The 21,382-nt window shown below is 39.1% G+C and overlaps 1 protein-coding gene across 13 annotated transcripts in view; it reads right to left on the bottom strand.

Annotated features, from left to right (window-relative positions):
* Pde4d (phosphodiesterase 4D) overlaps positions 1–21,382 on the bottom strand; it is a 1,514,231-nt gene that overhangs the window by 231,972 nt on the left and 1,260,877 nt on the right. The window lies entirely within an intron of this gene.

The raw sequence follows: 21,382 nt of genomic DNA, 5'->3' as shown, positions 1-21,382 counted from the left end.
ATGTACTGGGGTTAAAGGTAGGCGCTTCTTTATCTTTCTTTAAATTTTTAAAATTACATGTATATATGTATTATGTATGTATGTATTACATGTACGTTGGAGCAGGGGCACCTTCCATGTATGAAGGCGTAGAAGAACAACTTGTGGGAGTAAGTTCTCTCTTTCTACCATGTGAGTTCTGGCTACTTAAACTCTGGTCATCAGGCATGGTAACAAGCACTTTTCCACACTGAGCCATCTTTTAAAGAGATGCCATATTGGAAATTGATAAGTTGTTTCAATTCATAGGTACCAAATGAACCAAAGTCTTGTCATTTCAAAATCATATTTGGCTAATGAATCTGAAAAGCACTTGGCTTTTGAACCTCAAGAAGGTTTATGTTATGTTTGTTCCTAGAGATTGTATGCTCCAATGTACCGTGCAGGGAAGCATCCATCACTGTGGTGTGGACTCAGAAGACACTTCAATTAACAAATGCTTATTGAACTAATGCATGAGCCTAGGAAAGCATAGATCAAGCCGAAATGCGATTTGGCTCTTTTCACTGTTGATAGAGGAATTCAGCCAAAAGCAGAAAGAAATCAGAATCTCCTGGTGTGTTTTACAGTTGCTTTAGGTTTTTCCTTAGGAAAATAGAAGATACCAAGCTATGAGTGCTAATTTTCTTCCACTGTTGACAGTGACTAGAGAGACATCTCCCATGTTTTCCAATTAGTTACTAGTACTTCTTAGAGAAGGGCACAGGGGGACCACAGGACCTCAGACACACCGGGCACACTTCTCTGCTCTGGCACACTTCACCCTCTATTCATGTTTGTCCAATTCTGGACACAACTGTGTATCAAACTAGTTGTTTCTTTTTAAACCTTTAAGTCAGGCAGACTGAGTGGAGCAGAACATCTAAGAAACATTATTTCAGTGTAAGAATTAAACAAGATCAGTTTTTGAAATGATACCTTGGCTTACAAAGATAGGAAATCAGCCAATAAACGTTTGCTCTAGCAACTAAAACTGATGTCATCTGGGCAGATGGCATGAGGTGAACTGTGCAGTGTCAAGTGTCTGACCAAAAAGAGTCCAGGTTAGTAAGGCTCCAGCCTGAGCACTTGTCAGAGAGGGCCAGAAAAACACAGTCCTCTCTCACACTGGTGAGTCATTTGCCAACTAAAATATCAATCAATGCCCATAGTAGAAATCCCACAAATTCAAATCATGATTCTCTTCCACCCCAGATTCCTAAGCATCTGGCCACCACGTTTTACCATAATTCTGAGGAGATGTAGATGGTGCTTAGGAAGCGATGTGCTTATATAGAGGACTCTTTCACATATGAGGGAACACCATGTCATATGCCCCATGGGAAAATATGCCAAAGACCAAGAGAGCAGCACCCCAGCCACTCAATAGAATAACTTTCTCTATTTGAGAAGGATGGGACCACACATAAACTTGGAAAACGGAAAAAAAAGAAGAAGAAGATGAACATAAGCTATCATATGGCCCAGCAATCCCACATCATTACACATCTATAGGAATGAAAATTTATGCATGTATAAAAATGTTTACATTCAGCACAATGAAAACAAATTGTCATCAGTAGGACAGCCCAATTGTTTACCAAGTAATTAATGAAGGAATGAATGATAAAATATATTTGGTCATAAAAAAGCATGAAGCTGCGCTATTGATAAATAAAATCACAAATGTAGTCTCAATGAAAACAAACAAAAGGCTAAGAAGACTCAAAGAAAGACATCTGATAACCCCGCAGGATGTATGTGCCTTGGTAATATACCAAATGAAAGAATCAAGTCACAAGAGCCGACATATAACACCAAATCCACAAAGGAAAAGGTTGCTTTGGGTCACAGAATGGAAAGGCACAGGGATCAGGGGGAGGAGGAGTTAACTAAAGAATTAGGGTTTTTTCCCAGGAGCAATTAGATCTAAAATTGATTGTAGTTGTATAAGTATGGAAATACTAAAAACAGTTGACTCTCCAGTGTGTAGGGGTGGATACTCTATGACTCAGCTCCCCCAAAGGCTGCTCTGAAAAACCAAAACCAAAACATCACCCAAGAGCCTTCTCCACATATCAGCAAACTGCCAAGTGCCAAAGGAAAAGTGTGCAACCATCCACGGACTCTTCCTTTTGTGTGTGTGTGTGTGAGGGAGAGGAATTTATGTTCTCATTGTTTGTGTTTGAGCAACCAGTAAGAAAAACACCCCGGAATTCATGGTAAGTTCATGAGCTTGTGAACATCGTATGGTGTTTTCAAATCATAACCAGTTTTCATGTCTTGGAGGCAGCCCCATGCTGACAATTAACAGATCTTGTTGTTTCCATGCTGCCCCATGCTGACATACAAACTGCACAGGGTGGATTTTTTAGTGTTCTATTAAAACTACTGAAGAATACTTTAGTACATATACACTTACACCTAAATCCGAGCACACAGAGTAAACTTGTAAAAGGTGGGGTTGCTAGATTAAACCCAGAGATGTGACAAGGAAAAGGAAAGCCGTTTCTTCCCACTGTTGACAGTCTGCCAGAGCAGCTGGACAGCTGGAAAATCCCAGTGAAGCCTAAATGCAATGACTGAACAAAATACAATTAACAACAAAAAAAAAAGCTTCAATGACAAGCAAGGATTTTCCCATTCCTTACAGATGCCACATAGAAGGAAGCAGTATAATCATGTTTTATTCCTAAAATGTAGACAAAATCTACATGGCGTATTCTACAGTGAGTTGTGGAACTTGAGGAAAAGAAGCCTCCTTTTAATGTGTCTGAATTAATTTGAATTCATTATGTGGTTTTCCAAATGCTGCGCACATTTAAAATGACCTCTTAGCCTCTGAGTGGGAGGCTTAGAGTAAAAGGACATAGCAAATGTGATTCAATTATGATACAGATCAAGTACCAAGATTCGATTCTATTATTTGAATTCCCAGAAGATAAAACACTCTCTCTCTCTCTCTCTCTCTCTCTCTCTCTCTCTCTCTCTCTCTCTGTGTGTGTGTGTGTGTGTGTGTGTGTGTGTGTGTGCATGCATGTGTGTGGGGGGTGGGGGAGGGAGGGAGTGCAAGCATTAGGATGAGCAGTAAACTTGGCAGCTTTTGTTTGAGTGAGGTTTTAATGTGAAGAGATGTGCCCAGTGTTCAGGGAACACAGTGCTATGTTTGGATGTGGGCCATTCTTCGCTGCCCACTTTCCACCCTCTCCGGTTCATTTTGGAGTTCTTTCTGAGTGATCCTGTTCACCAGCATTGTCATTGTCACTTAAATGGATGTTTCCTGGCAGGACAATCCCTGCTACACCGTGGCTCAGGGATGGCAGATACTAACTTATAAAATGTTACAGTCAGCGGATGTAATCGAGTCATACACATACCCTCAGTGGATACAATGGTGTTGAAAGAATGACAATCTAATATAGTTCCTACCAAAACCTCCCTTCAGTTATTCCTGTTGGTTACTGTTTTCATATTTTTGAGTTAGAAAATACTAGAGAAATGAAGACTAAGACTAGGAAGGCAATGGGTACAATGCTCTGTGAAAAGCTGGTTCCTACTGAGCACAAGTACATTTGGTGTTTAGGTTTGACTGAATCCATGTATAAACTATGTAAAGATGGCCCATATAAAACACACACACAAACATATACACACTCAAATACATTCACACACACATAAACATACATACATACTCATACGTGTTCATACACCCTCACATGCAAACACACATAACCACACATACACACACTCATGCACACAGTTACACACACATACAACATACAAACACACATAAACATACACACAAATACACTCAAACATACATTTACACACACACACACACACACACACACACACAGAGGGATATTTTAATTAAACATCCTGTGTTTTCCTGCAACTATACTTAACCCGAATTTGACATCTGAAATTATTTTGTTTGTGGAATTATGAAGTTGCAATTTTATTTGAGGAATTATGAAGTTGGTAACTCATACTCAGAGTGCAGCATATAAGAGGGACTTAATGTTTATCTGTCTATACAAAAACTTTCTATACAAAAATGTGGAAAATTATCCTAAAGTCCTACCATTGAATTATTTTGCATATAGAAATAGTTTTATCCATTTGAAACATCATTGTAGGCCATTATTAAACCTTATGCACAGTTAAAAAGCATAAGATTGTGTCTATAAGTAAAGCTTAATTTAAAAATAAATGTATCCTTTTAAGAAAACCATGTAAATCAAGATCCAATATAGATTGGAGAAGACATAGCACTAATTTATTGTTTTAATAGACTTCTAAATTTCACCAAATTAGAAACTTAGATTAAACTAAGACTCACATTTTAGTTTTTTTCAAAACTTTTTAAAAACTTATTTATTTTATGTATATGAGTACACTGTCACTGTCTTCAGACACACCAGAAGAGGGCATTGGATCCCATTACAGATGGTTTTGAGCCACCATGTGGTTGCTGGGAATTGACTCTCTCCAGCACAGTTTAGTTTTCAAATTAACAATATTTAGGTTTTACTTTAATGATATTTTCTTACTAAGCCTTCTACTCTTGTCAATATACTGCTAACACATTATATATTGGGAAGTCTATGTCTTATTTGGCATAATATGCCATTTTTAAGTGAATAATATTCTCCTAGCTTAAAGTATTAAACTGTGCCAAAACTAACATGAAGTTGGACATCCAAATAGGGCGATATTAATGAAGTTGTCCTCCTGAAAATGACAAACTGACATCTACTTGTGGGCTCACTTCTTGGTTGTTGATGGGTGTCATTTTGTCGCAGGCTTGGAAATATTTGCTTGCTTTCCTTCCTCAGCAATGCAGAGAGCAGTCTCTCCTCATGGCCTCACTTAACGTCCATAGGATCTGCACATGTCCACACACCGTTAGTGTAGTTTCAATTAGGACTAGCCTTCCCAGACTAGAACTATGTTGTGTGGATGTGAAATTTATAAGGAAGCTTCCACGTATACAAACTTTATAAGCCAATTAGTAAAATTAGAACGTTTAAAGTCTTTGGCCCTTAAGGAATTTGCTCTGCATACATTTGTGGAACCCAAGCTGCACATACAAGTACGAGCTCCGCTTTCTCCACCTCCAATTCACACACAAATGGCACACATCACGGGAGCAGACATGTCTGAAGCTTTAAACAATTATCTATCTAGCTTATTGAGGTAATTTATCTAAAACTGTCTATTGGAAACTCAACCAATTTTTTTATTTCTAGGAAATGAATGGTAATTTAGAAGAACGGAGGACATTGGTTTATACACAGAAGCATTAACAATTTACAAAGAATTAAATCACCAGTAAAACAGACATAGAAGAATGCCCTGACAAAACATTGAAGACAAGAAGTTTCCTTAAAAGGGGGAAGCGGAGGGATTTAAGATGCACAGAACACACTTCCTAACCCAAATCATCCCATTTCCTTCTCAAGTCTGAAGTGCATTGGAGGTGAACTGCCCACATTGTGTACTGGAAAGGCAACACACATCCCATGGTCCCAGTTCCGAAGCCAGTTGAGTGTCAAGTAAGGTCTACAGCTCTGGGGCTCCACAACTGTGCACCAATGCTAGCATACCACACGTATGACAGAAGCACAGAATGATGGCACTCACTGTCAAAATCTACTAATAATTTGATATCTTTTGGGGAAGCAGGTTTTCTTCCTTTGCACAGTGCTCTGTGGCAATCTTAATCCTTAAGGGTAAGGACGTTAGCTGAATTTTAGAATGACACTAATGCTATTTTCTTCTGACTCCCTATGTGGGATCTGTGCTGCGGCTACTCTTTCCTGCTTGATCCCTGTTTGGTGAAATGACCTCGCTCAGACTGAAGCAGTCATGGATCAACCGCACCCCACGATAGTAATAGAGATAAGCTTAACTGAGAGACTTGGTAAATCAGCAGCAAGAGTGAGTATATTACCCTTATTAATTAATCCCCAAATAATAACTTACACAAAATCTGACTGAGACACACACAACTAAAGGTGCTCTGGGGATTTTCTGCAGGGACAGATTTTTTACAAGTCTCTTCAAATATTCACTCTTTGCTTTATTATAATTTGAAATTCATTTCTTTCCAGCTGTTTTCTTTTCTGACTTTCCCATGTTTCTCATGTCTCTGACTGTTTCTCATGTCTGTGTGCTCTCTATGCCTACATTAAAGCCTCTGACCTCTTACAGTTTTTATTGAAAAGACTAAAACTGAGTCCACCACAAAATACAAACAACCCTGTCAATTCTAAACTTGTTTAGATAATATACATTTAAATATTTACCTTGGCAGACAAAGCCTTCTGTACTAGGAGGCTACTGAGGAAACCATTTATTTAGAATGAAAATATCACTGACTAAAAAACTATTGTTTTCTAGGATCCCACCACTTCCACCACCAGCACCACCCCTGAATCTGTGTCCAACCCACAGGAATTATTTTGATTACCATAGCTCAACTATATCAGACTTATTCCACCTTACCAAGCCTGAATTCAACTACTGAGGTTTCTAAATCATTCTATTCACCAGTGAAAGTCTGAAAGGGATGAGAAGCTCTTTAAGCTCTAAGAATAGTCTCCCTTGACAAGAAAAGCAAAAGCCAAGAATAAGAGTAAATAAAATCAGAACTCTTGTACCCCACAGGGGATGCTCTACATAGCACTGCTCTACATTTTTAAAAGGTAAGGGCTTTCTCTAACAGATGCTTGAGTGCCTGGAGGCAGAACCAGCTTTTGAAAGCATTGTTAACTGAAGCAATGTAAAATGGACTTTTGCTTTGCAAATGATAAACCCATAGAAGGGAAACCTTTTCCTTACCAACTTTAGTTCTCAAAACTAGAGAGTTACAGTAGGTCAAGTGGATGGAAACAGTTTGGGAACAATGTTAGACTAAATCACTCCCCCTTGTAATTAAGGATTAAGCCTTAATTTCTTTTTTCAGCATTCCAAAAATATTTGAACCTTAAATATGGGAAGGTTAAAAGCTAATTTCATAATGGGAAGAGTTCACAACATAAGCAGGAATGTTAACTTTAATTTGCTCCCTGACGTAGAAGGTCAGAGGTCAGTTTTTCTTGTTAGAGCTCTAGGATATGCTGCTCTTTGCTGAAGCTTTGGAATCTGCCTGGATATGACAGCTACATTGGGCTTCCTAGATGTTCAATAAAGATGAGGTTGAACCAGAGTAGGTGACCTCTCAGCTCTAGACAATCAGCACTCATGGACCCATGAGAGGATTGGCCATTTCAAGGGGGTGGTGGATGTGTGTGATTACTTCTAGTTTTTCTTTGGGTACCATTCATCTTTAGTTGGTGACACTGAAGAACCTGACAAATGTAGCATATGTTGAGGATTACTTAGATATATATCTTCTAGAATGGAAAATGTAGGAGAAACAGGTATTCGAAGATGTATGGAACCAACTTCTCTATAGGGAAGTACATTAAGAGTACTGAGAAAACATGGGAATCAAGCAAAATGGAAAAACAAAAACCCAAAAGACATTTTAACTCCACGTCATAAAGACAAAATTCTGTCTTTGTGACCTGTTAGGGCTATCGGATTCTAAGTAACAGCAGATTATAATATTCTTTGTTACAGAGTAATTAGCTCTTCTGTAGGGACAATGGGATGTCTAATGACAGTTTAGGAGGAAGCAAGCCTAGTGCTAGGAATAGAGGGCTATCCCTGGAAAGATGAGCAAACCCAGCACACTTTTAATGTGCTCATCTGAATGCCAAGAACAGCAGCAGCTCCAAGTTGCCATATTTCTGCCAGGCAGTGGTGGTACACACCTTTAAAATCCCAGCATTCGGGAGGCAGAGGCAGGTCTGTGAATTTGAAGCCAGCATGATTTACAGAGCAAGTTCCAGCACAGCCAGTGCTGCATAAAGAAACTCTGTCTCAAAAACAAACCAAAAAAAAATGCAATATTTCAAGTTATAGAAGGAAGATACTTGAGGTTTCATAAGAACACAGGCAAGGCAGCTTTCATTCCGAATTAGTTTTCCACTAAGGCTGTCCAGATGAAATCTCTGTTGGGAGTAAACATACACAGCAAAGTAGAGACTAAAAGTTGTATTCAAATAGTTGTACAGTGACAGTAGTTGCCATTTAACTGGCACTATGATCTCATAATAATTCTATACATGTAAACTCAACAGTTAAATTTGCACTTCGTTTTAAAAATCAGTTTTGACTCTGGGGAGAGAGCACATAGCAAATTCCCACTTCGTTATTTAGTTGCAGGCTAGTCTCGTAACAACAGTTTCAAATTATCCTATCTCTATGCCTTACATTGGGCTACAGTTTTGCAAATAGCAGTCCTCAATTATAGTTAAACTTCCATACTAAGTTGTCAGGAGCCATCTAAGAAAGGCTGACCCTTCTGGAGGTGGCCCACCTTTTTGCATAGATTAAGATGGGTGAGCTATGAGAGGCAAGGTCCCCTGGAGACTTTGCCTCAGGATTGCTTTTTGTAGCTGATATCACATAGCCTAAGAATTTCTGGTCATTAGTCTATCCTATTGAGAAGATTTCCTTCACATCAACATAAAGATGAACTTTCATGAATTAATGCTGCTTAGATGAATTAATGATTTTTAGAGTTACAGAGGTGATTCAAATAATCTTAGGAAGAAAGTTTTAGCAGATGGTTTTAGTTGTTGGCTAGAAAGATGTAACAAAGTTAGAATTAGGAATAGAGTGTGCCCATTCCTCTTAATAGTAAGCAAAGACTGCATAGTAAGACATACAATGAGCCTTTATATTACACTAAAAAGACATGTAGGCCTGGGACAAGCTTGTGTTAAAGGAAAAGCATTCAGGTCCAAAGATGAAGCCACAGGTATGCATTATGATAAGGCAAAGCCATATGAAAAATGTTGTTTTGAACTTATAATGCGCTTACAGAATGAAGTACTGCTCTGAACTTAATATCAATATCCTTTTGTGACTCCCATTTTATGTATCATTTTATCTATGAGGTAATTTTCCTAAGAACCTTTGTCTATAAAAAGACTAGAGAAAATAAATACAGAGGATGGGGTGGCTTGGTGAAGCTCTACCCCATCCAACCATCGATCCATCCATCCATCTGTTTGTGGTGGGATTGCTTACGGGACTCTACTCCAACCATTTATTCATGTATATCTATCTGTCTTGTCTGTCTGTCTATATGTACACACACTTAAGAGTTAAAAGTGTTCAGAGTTTCTTGCTGGGCATTATTGCCAGCCACAGATATTTAAATTTTGTTCTGTCAGTAGTATTGCTATCAGCATGAGCCCCCCAATTGCCACCGCTGTTCCCCCTATTAGCTGCCTTCCAGATCCTGGAAACTGCCAGGAAGGTCACCATCACTAAGTAAGAGTTGGCTGTGTACACATCTCCGTGGGATTACCATCCAAACATCACTCTCCAAGGGGCTGGGGTAGGCAAACATAATATTATATATTGCATTATTCATTTTCTATGAAATTCATTTGTAGAGAACTATAACTTGTGGTTTTTGAAGTCATGATGAGTGTCACCTCTACTAGGAAGTAGACAGTGGCTCAAAGTTGAGAACAGCGATTTCTAATTTCTATTAGTACCACTTTTAACCAGAGTTGGGATTACAGATGGACTTTTGTTAAAGTTACCAGAATTTCCTTCTTTGATTTACAATATCCAAAAAGAGGTTTGTTTTGTTTTTTAAACATAGACCCAGGATGGGTAACAAACAGATAATCAAAACAGTGTCATGAACCACATGCATATGATGCTGAAGATGTTTCCACTAGAGCAATGTCATTTGCATGTAAATTTAAGAGTTTGTGCTTAGCAGGGCATTGAAATGACAAGTAGCCTCATGACATTCTTTTCTCATATTACCAATTGATGAGCAATATTTGTTCTCTGAGCCCAGTGCAGTTCTCAGTACATCATACCAAACCACTAGCTAGGAAAAGTCACCTGAGCACGAGCAAAGTTAACTATCTTGGTTTTAAATAGGATATTTTCCATGATCTCTTTTTCTTTGGAGGTCCTCAACTCCATTCTCAGAATTTCTAGCCCAACACAGAGTACACTTGTTAATCATGACACAGTAATGGTTTTCCACTTTTAGTAATTATCCATAATAAGTAGATATAAGAGGTCGTATAGTGATAATTGCTTCTCTTGGTATTTATTGCTTTTTTTTTTTTTTTTTTTTTTTACCGTCTGTAGTCTTGACGGCTATAGAACTCATCCTGAACTGACACTCTAGACTTTGGGACAGACTTAAGTAGACCTCATATTTCCTTTGTCCACTGTGGTTTTCAAGGAGATAAAGAAAGAGGCTTAAGCCCTTTCTGCTGGACTTGAAGGAAAATATAAACTAAAAGAGGAATCCTGCTCAGACTGAGATACGGTAGACTCAGCTGTGGACCTGTGAACAATGGCCTGTGAATGGCCTGTAAAACATGGATCTGTGCTTAGTGGATTTTTTGAGTGGTCCATCTGTGGATAACTGACTTACAGAGCTGCACATGATACAACCCAGAGCACATTTTAGAACTATGGAAGAAGGTGGTTTAAATAAGTTAGGGTATCCTAGCAACGTCATTACTGAAGAACTCAACTATCACAAGTCCCAGAAGGAAAGTCTTCCTTTGAAGGGACAATGCCCAGACCTCTGAGCCATCCTTGACAGCTTAAACACCCACTTGAGGCTTCTTCCTCAGAAGATTCTAGTGGGTTTAGAACCAAGCACAGATGTTTAGGCTTCAAGTTGACCATTTCTTATTTGTCATACACACTTCACTGGCTTCCCTATGCAGAGGAGTGCCTTGTTGGAATCTCACTGTTGAAGACGACTTATCCAGGTTAGCTTACTCTGTGGAAATGCTTGGATGTCTTAGGGGAAAGTAACCTTCATGGACTAAATCAGTTTTCAAATACATAGTTCTTTACTGTAAAAGTCATAATTTAGTTTGTTTACTTTGATACCATTTACTTTTTAAAATTCTTACGTTTGGAAAGTTCCTACCCTGTCATTTCCTGGGAACTTACAGGAAGCTGGACCTTCACTGAACATTTTAGGCATGACATATTTAATGTGATAATGCATAGATCATTGTTTGAGGTAATGTTGAAGAATCTTAAGAAGCAAATGTTGACGGAAGACCCACTCTGTTCTTCAGTGGTGGGACCAGTTGCTCTTGCACTGGTAAATAACTTCCCAACCACACTCAGGCTAGGAACTCTAAACTCAGGGAAGGCTAGGAACTCTCACATGCAGGGAAGATGCAAAAGTAAGAGGGGGACTTGCTAAGGAGAAAGGTTTCTGAGAGAGGGAGGTGGATGAAAGGGGATTGATTAGAAGGTGACAATGGCTAAAAGTTATTATACAAATGGATGAAACTATTAAAGAAATGAAAAGAACAGTAAAGAGCTCATTTAAATTTTTAGGAAAGTGCGTGATGCATGGAATTCTTTTGTGTGCCACACGAGTTTAGCTGAGTGACCTTAGCAGGCCTTGGCTTCCTCTTTTGTAACAAGGGGAATAAACTGAAGATTTGCCAGGAAGACTTCATGGGGTCATTTTTACAAATACTGGAGTGTTGGCACACAATAAGCACTCAGTCAAGGCAAGTGGCCACATTTGTTTCTGACTAGGGTATATTAGGAATCGGGGAATGCTGGCATACACCTTTAATTTCAACACTTGAGAAGCTGAGGAAGATTGGTCTCTGAGAGTTCTAGGCATGCCTGGTCAACATCATGAGTTTCAGGTCAGCCAGGGCTTCCTAGTGATACCCCACCTCAAGCTAAAAACAATAAATAAACAGGAATTTAAAAAAAAAGAAGGTATATTAGGAGAAGAAAAAAGGAATTTACAGTTTAAGACACAAATTACAGGTATTAACTTGACTGTCTGACTTGCAAAATTGTAATGACCAGGGAGCAGTCACTGTAGTAGGGTGCAATGAGACTTCATTCCTTTTAGAGGATGGCTGAGGCTTTGCTCTTTACAGCTCCCAGTTTCAGAAAGCTATGAGAGCTAGTATGTTGGCTCAACGCATAGAAGTACTTGCTGTCAAGGTGAGCTGAGTTCAATCCCTGGGCCCTGCATGATAGAAGGTGAGAACTAACTTCTGGGAGTTGTCCTCTGACTTCTACATATGGGACATGACATGTGAACACATGTGTGCCTGCGCAAGCACATGAGCATGTGCGCGCGCACACACACACACACACACACACACACACACACACACACACACACACACATACACCACAGAGAAAAGGTAATTTAAAAACTGAAGTTATGCTAGACATATCTAAGATTACATTAAAGTCCAGTATAAGTAAGAGTTAAGATCAGCTTCATACATTAACCTGAAGTAGACTAGTTTTCAGATCCCCGTCTCACTTCAAAAGCATGTTTTAGAGTTTAACTGCTTTTCTCCAAGAAATTCATTGACTACGTCAGCCTTGCTATTGGTTCTAACAGCTATTCTTGAGCTTACTTGACCAGAAATGTTAAAGACTAACAGAACGTTGCCAGCGGCTAGCTGGGACTAGGGGTGTGGAGAAATAGATTATAGGTTCTGTTCTGTGGTCCCATTTATTTAAAAGAGTTTATGGTTCTCCCAAACTGGTTCAATGCCAGAAAGGAAGAAAACAGTGCAATTTATAGTCTGACCAGAGCGGGTGACAGGGGTGGGGGGTGGGGAGGGTGTCCAATGAGCTGAGTGACTCAGGAGAAACTAGCTAGCTTTCTAAGGGACGCAGCTATGCCAAAGTCCACTCTCTATTTCTTACACATCTCTAGGGTCCACAGTTGAAGGACTGGATGGAAAACTTGGGAGAAAAGTCTGTCAAATAAGCCAAAAAAAGAATCATGTTTTCAGAGGCACACGCTAGCAGGAGTTACTTGAACTGTAGAGGGCAGAAAAAAGAAGGCTAAGTAACAGCTTGCTGGCCACTTTGTGTTAACACCTCCAAGGAAAAGCCAAGTATACCTAATGTGTAGCTAGTGAGGGGAAAACAGGCCTTCATGTGCAATAGCAGAAGCCACAGGGAAAGTTTAGCTTTAGACAGACCAGGGTTTTCCTGTAGCTGCGTGATTTTACTAGCCCTGCAGCTTCAATTTTACTCAATATGGCTGCCGTGATGACACCAATTCCAGTGCCTGACAAGCAGTTGAACTGACTGAGTCGATGCTCAGTATACGTGGCCATCATCCTTATTTGGTCCCCAGGCAACTGCCCTAGGGGATTTAGGAGCCACTGTCCCTGGCTGGCTGGTGATGTAGCCATCGATCAGGTCCTTGACGTTTTGAGACAAAGTTGCAGCAGTAGAAAAAAAATGTTACAGCCAGTAGAGGCTTATGGCATGTTAGAATGCCACTGGCTGCAAGATGACATATTTTACAGTGACTTATTCTAAGTAAAATGGCATTATGTTAATCCCTCGACACAAAAGAATAATGCTGTGACACACTGTAGTGGGGTGACATCATGGCTACTTGGAATTATAATCTTCTGGATTCTACATATACATGAATGTTTCACATAAATTAATTACCCAGCTGAATGACTCATCTGAGATATATTTTAAACTGGAGGAAAAATTAGGTACAATGGGGGCAGTCTTATCTAGGAAGTCTGAAGACAATCATGTACAGAAATCACATCTAATGAGACATTTAATGAGTCACATTGGTGTCATTTACAATTTAGAAGGAATATTTTAAAATGCAGAATGAAAAGAGGCTAGGAACACCAACTTTCAAATGCCAGGAAAGAGGCTCTACTTATCTGTTTCTGTACCTACCGATAACCGGGGCTGATGGGTTAATATTTAAACTAGGAGACAAGAATTAGGTATAAAAAGTGTTCTAGTTTTGTGGGTTAAAACATCAGGACTAGGGTACAAAAGTAGGTCATCTCTCTCATATCTGTACTCATAAGAATGAGGAAAAAGGATGTGAATTTGAGGGAGACTGGGCTATATAACAATTCAAGGACAGCCTAAATTACACGGTGAGATCTTATCTAAAAAGAGAAAAGTCAACGAACCAACTTGACTACCAACGAACTAAATCATCAGGAGTGTGTGTGTGTGTGTGTGTGTGTGTTTGTGTGTGTGTGTGTGAGAATGTATGTGTGTGTTCCACCTGTCTTCTAATTTCTTGTACTCTTTCAAGTGGAATAGACACACAGGAGAACTCTCTCTCTCTCTCTCTCTCTCTCTCTCTCTCTCTCTCTCTCTCTCTCTCTCTGTGTGTGTGTGTGTGTGTGTGTGTGTGTGTCTGGACTTCTAATGCTCACGTGTCAGCAGCAGTGTGATTAAACAGGGTAGGCTGCTAGGAGGGTAGAAGGCCATTTCCAATCTTGATGATGCCTCTCTGGACAGCTTAATTTCTGGTCATCCTTTTCCAGCTCCTCCACTGACATCTTTCCCTTGTATTCTGGTAGGTTTTGTTTCTTTTTTTTTTAATATATTCTAAAGAGTAGCGTAACCTTTGGGTTCCTTCTCACTCACATTCAGATTCCCAACCTGACCCAGTAGCCTGGGTACGCCTAGAAGACTTAGGAAACTGGGGTCAGCTATCAATTACTGAGAATTTATATTTCCCTTGCTGTGCTAAGAAATTGTGCCCACAAGTCCTGCAGTTCTCCCTAATCTTCATTCTTTCGGAGTACTTCCTAGTTCATGACAAACCTTACTGCAGAGAGGCACTCACTTGGCCAGCAGAGGCATATCTCAGGCACAGCTGCTGTTAACTTATCTCTACATTAACATTTAACTGTACCCCATCCTAGATCCCTATCTTTTGTGACCACATGATGCCTCAGTCCTTCCTATAGTCCCTTATCCCTGGAGAGATAGGTTTTTTTTTTCCTTTTATGTTTGTTTATTTAGGGTGTGTGTGCTAGTGAATGCCATAGCATGTGTGTGTAGGTCAGAGAGCAATTCTCTCTCTTCCCATCATGTGGGTACTGGGATTGAACTCAGGTCACCAGGCTCGGTAGCTAACATACTTAACTGCTAAGCTACCTCACAAGCCAAGAGATAGAACTTTAGCTAAAAAATCATCTTCAACCCCTATGTATAATTGAACATGTAACACGACCTTTTCTTCCTTCTCTCTTTTCCCTCCCTCCTCTCTCCCTCTTCTTCTTTCTCTCCCTCTCCCTCTTTCTTGAACAAGGTCTTACTACGTACTCCAAACTGACTGACTTCAAAATTTTCTATCCTCCTGCCTCCACCTCCCGAATGCTGGGACACAGCATGTACAGCTCTTATGCTGGCTTTTGGTAGACTCTGCTTTCTTCTTGTCTTCTTTTCCAGCTCCTTTGAGTACAGCTAGGCCACCACTGTTCTTGTTTTATGCCGACTCTATGACCTCTGTATGTTCAGCATTACTGTTTTCAAAAAGATCTGTGTGAGTCTCTCGGGCACCCTTCCAGGAGATAAGTGAAAACTCCAGAAAGACCTCATTAAATCCTTCTCCTTCAGCTTCATCCTCCCCTTTGACTTAATCTTACAAGAACCAATTGTGTGGACCCATGGGTAACCACCCTAATTTTATGATTATGTTTATGCCCCAAAACCTTCTTTCTCAATAAATCCCGTGCTATGATTGGAGTGCCTGTCGGAAGGGCTAATTCGTGAGCTATTTCTTTACCTCTGATAAAGACAATTTTTAGTCGTAGGGTCCAAACCATCACTCCCACAGCGCAATGAGGAAGAAAAGATTTCAAATTAAGTCTACATGCTACTGCACACAAGAAAAGATCTGCCTCATTAATGCATGTCCCTGGGGAGAGTACTGCATATGGTACTATTTACTGGAAACCTGATTCATTAGTGGAAGCTAGAAAGAGTGTAGGACAACCTCAGAGGCAATAGCAAGACTAAAGATGCACTTTCTTTGGTAGTATTTAGTCCTAATTCAACACTTCCATACCACTCACCAGGATCAATTCCTGATCTTTCCATCACAAACGGTTTTAATGAAGAATGATAGGTTCTTTCCTGAAAAGTCTAGCATAAAATTCAAAATAGACGCATGAAATGACATAGATATTATAATACCGTAACCCTTAACTACTCTGTGGTTTCTTTTGAGCCCTGTCTACTACTCTAAGCCAGCGGTTCTCAACCTTCCTAATGCTGTGACCCTTTAATACAGCTCCTCATGTGGCGGTGACCCCCTACCATAAAATTATGCTACTGCATCAAAAGTGTAATTTTGCTGCTGTTATGAATCGTAATGTAATGATCTGTGTTTTCCATTGGCCTTAGCCCAACAGGACATGTTAGAAACAGAATTTAAAAAATGACTTATTTTCAGCGACTCTCTAAATTTATGACATCAAGAAGGCATATGCATTTGCAGCATGTTATGCGCCCCCTTGTCATGTTTTAAGTAAAACTCGAGGTGTCCCAGTCGCTTTTGAAAGCAGTACATGTATTGGTTTGCTGCAATATGGGAAAGATTGTTAACATAGATAATTAGATTAAACATGTGCACCACATAGCCCAAACTGTAAGGCACTTTGACAGTCGTCACTTGAGCAAAACCATTTGTATGTTGGAAATGTAGTAAGTATAATTCCATATATTATTCCATTCATAAAGTTTTGAAGACACAAAAGACACAGGCAGGGAGCTTATATACCTCTCAAAGCCAACATTTAACAGCTTGAAACTTCATGCAAAGTCTTAGACATTTCTTCCCCAATCTTCGAAGAGCTTGCATAGAACAGAATTAATCTTTCTGATACAATTGGAGGGATGATCTCTGGCTCAGTATTCTCCTTGGCAGGACACAGGTGACATAACTCACAGCAGCACAGAATATGATGGGCTAAACGATGTAAGTACAAAGATCTTTCAGATAGACAGTGTTCAACGCCCATCCCTAAATTACATCAGCTATCATGCTTCTAAGAAGATAACTTCTACAGCTTGTGGTACATTTAGCTGTATTCACCAGATGGCCAATTTTGTAGTCACAAAAAAATGCTAATTAAACAGACAGTAGAGGGAGGCAGCCGCTGAAGTGAGAAAGAACATTATCTTTCAAATGGACACACTTAGGTTCTTTTCCCAGCCTTCTTTGGTAGCTGCTAGTTCCAAGGCCTTCCTTGCCCTAGTCATTTTCTCATCCTGAGAGTGTAGATGTACCAGCTCCCTCCTTTCAGTGGTTTACAGGTGGGTTATATGTTAAATACTCCCGTGTTCTCATTCACAAAAAGCCCTCCACAAGATGAGAGCTAGAAGTAGCGTTATTAGTGTTATTATTCGAGGAATGCAACAACGATTATCTGTTAGGGGCTGGAGAGATGGCTCAGTGTTTAAGACTATTCTTAAGCACTGACTCAGAAGTCCTGAGTTCAAATCCCAGCAACCACATGGTGGCCCACAGCCGACTGTAATGAGATCTGATACCCTCTTCTGGTGTGTCGGTACACAGCTACAGTGTACTTATATATAATAAATAAATAAATCTTTAAAAATATTACCTGTTGAATTACTAAGCAGAGGACAGTAGTGGTGTTAGCAACTATATACAGTATGTAAGTTAAATTGAAGCAAGAATAAATGAGGATAAGCTGGCGGATTATAAGTAATTTTTCCACCAACATATTACTCAGGGATGTTTCATATTTTTTTTTAAAAATACTCATAAACTAGTCTTGCTAGTCTAAGCAAATGCTTTTTTTTAAAAAAACAAACAAACAAACAAACAAACAAACAAACTGTGGTCTTAAAGCCAAAATAACAATGCTCAACCAGCCTGAAATTCTATGACCTTAGGAGAAGAGAGCTAATAAAAAACAAAGTGTAACCATTTATTGGTCTGAGCTGAGACATAATTCAGAAAATTTTATCAGCTCTTTATTGGAATGCTTAAAAATTTTGGACCCTGGGGAAACTGTTCATATATAGGTATATATAAGTGTGTGTGTACGTGTGTGTGTATACAAAGCTTAGCTTGCTTAAATGCACAATTAAATTTTTAATGAAGTTTCGCGAGTGATATTTTCTTCATGAAGAAGAGACCATGCAATACAGAATTACTGTGAAAACCCTGTGACCTTCCAATTTCTGTTCCTGTCATTTTTACTCTAGAAAACACCCACCATCAAAATGTTGGAATAGAGTTTCCAGGCCCTTTCTGCCTCTAACTGGAGTTCATATGTTCTACTATAAGCTTAAAGTTTATTTCAGGAGAGCTGCAGTCATGTTTAAGGGCTGCAGCTCTGCCACTCGATTACACAAGGATCTTAAATACGACAAATGACCGCTGGACACTGAGAATTCTGACAGCTGCCACAGGGGCTGGGGGGTGGGGGGCAGGGCTGGACTAAGGCAGCTTCATTTACAAGTGGTTGCTTTAGTTCTGAAGGCTAACTAATAGTTTGGTTGATTTATTTTTATTAAATCACGCTTCTTAATTCAACTAATAAAGGCATATCACTTCAATATGTAGCTATGAAGTAAACCAACGTTTAAGACATGTGAAGTTCAAATATTTAGAATTGCCATGTGTAGGAGGCTGGAGAAATGGCTCGGCAGTTAAGAGCACTAGAAGACCTGGGTTCAAGTCCTACTACCCACATGGCAGTTCACAACTGTCTATACCACAAGTTAGTTCCAGGGAACGTTACACCTTCATAAAGACATAAATGCAGGCAAAATATCAATGCGGGTAAAATAATTTAATCTTAAAAACAGGAAGTGACCTGTTTTACTACATAGAATTTGAAGACTAAATATCGATACTGAAGCGACAAAAATAGAAATGTAGACAAATTCTCAGCAGTCAGCTATTTGTACTAAACTTATAAGCACTATGAAGTATATATGGATGTTTTCTCAACTCATGCTGTAAGTGTTAAAAGAATGTGTGAGAATTTGTGCCAAAACAGTCACTGTATAAGCGATCTGTACACCTTAAACTTAAGATCTGTGACATATAGTACAAGAACATAAATGAGATAATTTTTTTCTTAATTTATGAAGTTTTGATTAGAGTTAAGATCGTGTCAGTGGCATAAGGAGAATGTGAAGTATTGTAAATTTGTTATGTAATCACTTATGACTGTGCTGAGAGTCCGATTAAGACTGTAGCCCTGTTACAATACATATGGAGGGCAGCAGATAGGAAAAGAGCACGAGGAAGCCATCTGAAGCACTGGATGCTTGCTTAAGACAGATAAAAACCTAAAAAAAAAAAACAAAAAACAAAATTGTGTTTAGGCTTGGGACATTCCTGGAGAAAGTCGGCAGATTTGGAGAAAGTGGGCCACCGAAACAGAAAATAGATTTACATAACCAAGGCAAGATGGCGAAGTCAAAAGATGAGCATCTCAATAAATAAACATGCGTATGGACAAATAAATATAAACACTTGGGATGAAGAAAGATAACAGGCAAACTAACAGGCTTCTTTCGTGTAAACTCAACCGTAAAAGGACAAGATGGCTGAGGATCTAGTATGGCAACATTACCAAGCTGAGACTCCCCAAGGCTGGTGGATAGGCACAGAGATGTCAAATTCTAGGTAATGGATGTGTGTACATGAATGTGCGTGTGTGTGTGTGTGTGTGTGTGTGTGTGTGTGTGTGTGTATGTGTGTGTGTGTGTGTGTGTGTGTGTAGGATGCTTAAAAATAAGCATAAGAGGTAAAACTATGTTTAAAGTCTGAGGCTCACAGTTCTAATTATTTGAAGCATACAGTGATAAACTCAAGCAGTTAATCAATGTTCTTCAGCTACATGTTAAGCTTAACCAGAAATGTTTCTGTAGTGCAGTTATATTTAGGGATCAGTAACGTTAGAGTGCCATTCAGTTATTACACAAAGATCACTTTAACAGCAATACCATGTAGACTTTTTTTTTTTTGGTTCTTTTTTTCGGAGCTGGGGACCGAACCCAGGGCCTTGTGCTTCCTAGGCAAGCGCTCTACCACTGAGCTAAATCCCCAACCCCCCATGTAGACTTTTTTAAGGATAAGGGGACTTATTAGCAAATTAGTATTTTAATGCGTCTTCTGAATGTGGCTGTACTTGTTGACTATCTCATAAGAACTAGCATAACAGAATAGCCTGTGACAATGACTTAAGCACAAGGATTGTCTGTGTTATTAACTACTGCCAGCTGAAATAAATAAATTATTGTCACTTGAGCCCTGGAGCTAAAAATAAGTCTGGAAGCTATTTATTTAAATAAGATCTTTTTTTCCCCACTTATTCGTGATATAAATCGTAATTGCAGGAAACCCACTTATATTCTGACTGCTGTGTCAGAGGTTTGCACTAGCTACATAAATCCATAAAAGGGTTTTTTTGTGTTTCTCAGTAATTATTTTGTTTGGGGGCAAAAAGGACCTTGCAAATATACCTCCAGGTATAAAGTTTTCTTTCACAATCAAGTCATAAAGTTATTTAATGTAGTCTTTAATAAGGAATGGCAAATATTATAAGAAGTAGATTCCTTTTCTGGAATTTATTAAAATCTGCAGAAGGGCCCATTTTTGTTTCCAGTCTACTGTGAAGAACTATTATAAAAACAGGGAAAGATTAGCCACTCATACAAGCAAGACCCAGCATCCTATGCAAATAACTCATGTATTTCAATGTGAGTTCATTTGCTTACATAATATCTCCTGGATTTCACTGCCTGCCTGATTCTACCTTAATCTTAGTTTTTACTTCCCTTATCCAAGTATGATTTTTCCCCCCACATCCAAAACGTGAGCTTATTCGTCCACTTACAACTATTATTGGGAACAATTCATAAGATTTCCCTCTGAATTAGCCATAGAGGATTCTATAAACAGCTATCCTAGGCATAAAACTAATTTTATTGGAAAGTTTTCTCTAAGGGCCATATGTATATAAGCATATCACAATGGGATTAGGGAAAAACAGAAAATGTATATTAGATTCAATTGATGTAGACTTACATTTCACTAAAGTAGAAGTTTTATATTACCCACAACGTATTAGTGACAAAGTAAAGACGAGGTGATTGACTGATAAAGAACTTGATATGTTCATGTTTAGCCACGTGGTTTTATATTCCAGGTGCTTTTTCTATAAGTCATAAAAGATCTCTAGCATCATTAACTCCTAACCCTTGGCAGTAGCCAAGGCAATGTTAACAGTACGTTCGTTTAAACAAACAATCGAACAAACTAAATGCTTTCTTCTCTCCCTTAAAAGTGACTCTTAAATAAATTGCTGTGGCCCATAAGGAGTTAAACTAACTCCCCCCTCCCCCCTCCCCCCTCCCTTGCTAGAACAGACAGGTTAATGAGGAAAATAAGGAATAAGGGTGTTGCCAA

This window comes from Rattus norvegicus, chromosome 2 (genome assembly GCF_036323735.1).
Source record: "Rattus norvegicus strain BN/NHsdMcwi chromosome 2, GRCr8, whole genome shotgun sequence".
In the NCBI taxonomy this organism is placed as follows: Eukaryota; Metazoa; Chordata; class Mammalia; order Rodentia; family Muridae; genus Rattus; species Rattus norvegicus.
This window is presented reverse-complemented; position numbering and strand designations above follow the sequence as displayed.